Below are 4,917 nucleotides of genomic sequence, written 5' to 3'. Positions count from 1 at the left end.
TGCTCGCAGCTCGCCTTGAGATGCCGGGGGAGATGTGGCTGGGGGACCCTGGGACTGCAGGACACCCAATACCGGGGTGAGACCACCCCAATCCTGCGGGACCCCAAACCCTGGAACCCCCCCGAGACCTCTAACACAACACCACCACTCCCCGCCCCCTCAGCTGCTTCAGGACCCTCCAGAGACCCCCCCGGAGACCCTCCAGAGGCCGCCAGACACCTCTCGATGCCCACAAAGCCCCTCTAGACGCCCCAGAATACCTCTCTGCGCCTCCCTGCAGAGGCCACTCACACCCTTGGCAGCAGGCGACAGCAAGCAGTACCTGGCCGTGCCCACAAGGTGGGAGCAGTGAGCAGAAGAGCCAGGGGCGCTAGGGACACCGAGACTCCAGCAGTGCCACACAGCAACCCACACGCTGTGGGGACCTGACACAGAGACCCCGAAACCACACTGAGGCACAGACCCCCCCACTCCTCCGTGACCCTCCAGACATGACCCAGGAGCCCCTCCAGAGGTCCCCAGACACCTCTAGATGCTCCCAGAACCCTTCACATGCCCCCAAATTCCCCTTTCATACCCCCAAGCCCACTTCAGATGACAGCAGACCCTCCTTAACAGGCCCCCAGCGCTCAGCAGGTCCGGTGCTGCTGTGCCTCGGGAGCAGATCAGCTGGTCTCCCTGCAGAGCTTTTTCCAGTCAATGAAAAAACAGCACACCACACACACACACGAAAGACAATCCACTGTTTTAATTGAGAGACAGTTGCTATTTCTGCTTCAAACCACACCCCACACCCCCCCGTGGCTCTGCTCAGGATGTGCTTTTCTCCTCTAGAAGCCTTTCTACAGAACAGAGGGGGGTCACGTCAAGGCCTTTCTGCACACAAATCACTGCCCTTCTGCAATCTCTCAATAAGCAGCACCGCTGTTCCTCTGCTGGAACACCTCACACTCACTCTTACACTTGCCCGGGGCTTTCCCTCCCCTCCAAGAACGTCCTGGCATTTCAAACATTTGGCATTTCAGGTCTGCAAGCAGCCTTTGTGGGAGGCTGCCCTCACCCCTCCCTCACTGCTCCTCTGCTGTATCCTCGCCCACCCCGCTGTGGCATCACAGAAGGAAAGACAGCCGAGCGGCTACGCTCCTGTTCTTTTTATCAACCCGAGCCGGGGACAGCCTTCTGGGCAAGGTTTGCAGCTTCAGCACACAGCTGAGCTTTGCTCTCACCCATTAAACCCTTTGGTGGTTTCAGCTTCCCGAGGATGTGTCGGCACAAGTCCTTGTCGGGGCACCGCAAACAGGGAGAGACAAAGCTCCGAGATCCAGGAAGAGGACGGCTGAGCAGACACCCCTAAAGAGAGAAACTTCATCAGCTGAACCTCACACTTCTCCCAGCTTTGCAACAGCAAAGAACTTTGTGAACAACACAGTGGTGCTCCTAAGGAGGTCACCAGCTTGCAAGTTACAGGAGAAATAAAAACCTTTTTATTACAGAAGCACTGGCAAAAATTTACGGACAGGAACAGCAGACGAGCAAATTCTGCGATTGAGCTAACGATAGACATCAGGCCTAGGATCTGGCTACCCTGACACAGGATGCCAACAGGACAGAGTGAGGCCTCAGCAGCACTCCCAAAAAGCCCCACAGAGAGCCACAGGCTCTGGCCCGTGCCCCACCTACGGGCCGGCCCTCCTGGCAGCAGCGCAACACCACCTCTTCAGGAGCCCAGGGACTGACCTCAGCCCCCTAAGGGCCAGGCAAGGTTGGTTCCTGTTAGCTGCCTAAAGCAGCCTCCCCAGCCCTGCTTCCAGGGACCTTGGGCTGCTGCTGGGGACAGAAGGGGGATGGAGGGCTCCACAACTCGTCACACAGACCCCGAGCACAGGGCTGTTAAGCTGACAGGGTGCCAAGGGAACAGGCTGCCATGAAGGCACAGACCCAGGCCCTGAACTACAGGGTGGGTCACCTTGCCGCAGCAACACGACCCAGCGGCTTCGCTGCGTCCGACGAATAAAAGGAGGAAGTTCCACAGGAACAGAAGGGAAAACCTTTTCACTGTGTGTGCCAGAGCCCTGGAGCAGGCTGCCCAGAGAGTTAGTGGAGTCTCTGGAGACATTCAAAACCCGCCCCAGGTGATCCTGCACTGGCACAGGGGTTGGACCGGATGCTATTTTGGGGTCCCTTCCAACCCCTAACACTCAGTGATTCTGTGATTAGCTATGCTGGTGACAGAGTCTCACTGAGTGCTCTTTAAAATGTTTTTCTTTTCTTTCAGCCTAGGAGTTTCATATTTAAATAGACCTTCTGCTCTGTCTTCCCCCTTCCTTCTTCCATCTTGCGTCTAAACACTAGGAGAGCTTGATGAGCTGTATCCTGGGCGTCCCAACGTAACACATCTCAACTGCATACATGGATTTTGTAATCTTTTGCCCCATTGCTCGCACAGGGTGGATTAAGTTCATTACTTAGAGCTTGTCGGGACAGCTGTTGAAGTGTCCTGTGCAATGCAGGAGGAGTTGAATCCCATAGGAAACCACATTACTGTGCTTTGTCAGCCTGGTTATGGTCAGAAACCTCCTTCATTTTTTTTTCTCTTAAACAGATATATCACATGAGTCCCCAGAATTAATTTGCCTCTTCTCATAATTATTTCTTTAAAACTGTCTTAGAAGTGTCTCTGTCCTTCCCTCTCTCTAGATACTGGCCTCCTGAGCCCACGGCAGACTTGCACAGAGCTACTGCGAGCACCACTCTGCACGGCCTCTGGGGGGCTTTCAAGCACAGGCACCCCAGGAGAATCCAAACCTAACCTTGCAGCTGGCCTTAGAGCTCCTCTTTGGAAAACTGTCGCTGCCAGGGCCCACAAACCAACGTCCTCTGTCGGCAAACCGGATGTAAGGGCTGAAAAGTGTCCACGGAAACCGTAATCGGATGGCCCAGGAAGATCCTGCCGGTCTGAACACACCGGACCTGGAATGCACAAAGAAACTCTGTTAACAACTGCCTGTGTGTCTGCTCATAGCTTGAGGAGTAACAGAGCAGAACCAATTCCCAAAAGGTTTTCACTGCGTTCCCAGGGCAAGTAGAGGCTTGCTCTGGCTGTAGTTAATACCTAGAAATTCCTATCAAAATCTTTGCAGCACAACAAGAAAAAAACCAAACCAACCAAACCACAAACTGCTTTATATTATTAAGTAGGAACTCGAAAGCTTACAGGAACTGTGGGGATTTTTTTATGACAAATTATTCCTTTTCTTTTTTTCAGTGAGCAATTGGGTTTCCAACAGCTCCACATTCTGACACCAAAGCACCCCGCTCCGTGTCAGGGCTTGTGGCTGAGGCCGAATACAAATCTGCAACTGGTCCTCAGGCAAAGCAGTTAAGCTCCCTGAAAAAAAAGGAAAGAAAGCAAGAGTGAGTCAACCATAAAAACAAGACCTAACCAAACCCCCAAAGCCATTTTGTCAGGAAGTCGCCTCCACTATCACCCGCCACATGCTGAAATTCCCTTCCCCTGGGGCTCCTGCTTGGCCCACAGCTGGGGAACATAAAGCAAGGCACAGCCCTGTGGGTACCTGCTGCCCTGGAGCCACCAAAACCGGAGCACCCAGTCACTACCAATCCCACAGCAGACCCAAGATACAACAGGGACTCCATAGAGACTCCAAAACCTCACTGAGAACCCCCCAACTCCTTCAGGACCCCCACAGATTCTCCAACTTAGATGCCCACAAAACCCCTTTGGTTGCACCCAAACCCCCCATCTGAAACACCCAGCTCCACTTTAGGTACCCCCAGATGCTTCCAATGTCCCCAGACCCGCTGGTGGACCAGCCCAGAACCCCCTGACACTATCCCAGACCCTTTCAGGGGGCTCCACACCCCTTCTAGATGCCCACAAAACCCCTTCACACGCCAAAAGAAACCTTTACCTGCCTCCAAACCCCACGTGGGGGCCACTTAGCAGCGGGTGGCAGCAACCAAGTCTGTTGCTCTCACCAATTAAACCCTTTGGTGCTCTCAGCTCTCTGGCCCTGTGTCAGTGCAAGTCCTTGTCGGCCGGCACCTTCGTCCTGATCCAGGCGGAGAGAGAACTGCCAGGAACACAGCTTCGCCGCTCCGCTTGCGGCACGCCTGCTGCCGAGGGCAGCCTCGTCCGCAGCCTGCCCGAGAGGAACACGGCCCCCGGGGCCGGGGGACACACAAAAGCCTTCCACAAAGGTAACAAGGGAAGTCTCTTGGCCACTCTTCACGTGCCGAGTGCGATTGTCATGCGGAACACACCGCGGCATCTGGAACGAGTTTAAGTCCAGGTCTGTGGCAGCACAGAGGTTCCTGGAATATCCCGGTACATCGATACACAGGAGGTTGTCTTTCGGTCCCCAGTCTGATGCTTGGCAGCACAGCCATCACACCATTTCTCTCGAGTGCTTTGAACTGACAATTCATGCAGGAGAATAAAACCAAACAGGAGTAAGCAGCTTGGAAAAGAACTTTGATCATCACCAGGCCCAGCAAGAGGACACAGTCTCAGGCTGCACCAGGGGAGGTTTAGGCTAGAGGTTAGGAAGAGGTTCTGCACAGAGAGAGTGATGGCCCATTGGAATGGGCTGCCCAGGGTGGTGGTGGAGTCACCATCTTTGGAGGTGTTCAGGAGGAGACTGGATAGGGTGCCTGGTTGCTTGGTTTAGTTGATTAGGTGGTGTTGGATGATAGGTTGGACACGATGATCTTGAAGGTCTCTTCCAACTCGGTCTGGTCTATTCTATTCTATTCCGTTCCATTCCATTCCAACACCATCTAATCAACTAAACCACGGCACTGAGTGCCTCATCCAGTCTCTTTCTAAACACTTCCAGTGATGGTGACTCCCTGGGCACCACCTCCCTGAGCAGCACATTCCAAAGGCCAATCTCT

At 54.1% G+C, this 4,917-nt stretch overlaps 1 long non-coding RNA gene across 1 annotated transcript; it reads right to left on the bottom strand.

Moving 5' to 3' along the window:
• Nucleotides 1-727: 727 nt before the first annotated feature.
• On the bottom strand, nt 728-4,008 carry LOC137456143 (uncharacterized). Its single transcript, XR_010990964.1, has 4 exons — nt 3,933-4,008; nt 3,215-3,388; nt 2,811-2,970; nt 728-1,350 (listed from the first exon to the last, which is right to left on the bottom strand). It is a non-coding gene; the product is annotated as an uncharacterized lncRNA (long non-coding RNA).
• Nucleotides 4,009-4,917: the final 909 nt, after the last annotated feature.

The sequence above is a fragment of the Melanerpes formicivorus genome, unplaced genomic scaffold (genome assembly GCF_026170545.1).
Source record: "Melanerpes formicivorus ecotype bairdi unplaced genomic scaffold, bMelFor1.0.p_v2 SCAF_117, whole genome shotgun sequence".
NCBI lineage: Eukaryota > Metazoa > Chordata > Aves > Piciformes > Picidae > Melanerpes > Melanerpes formicivorus.
The sequence above is the reverse complement of the archived record's forward strand: the minus strand, read 5'-3'. Positions and strand labels throughout refer to the sequence as shown.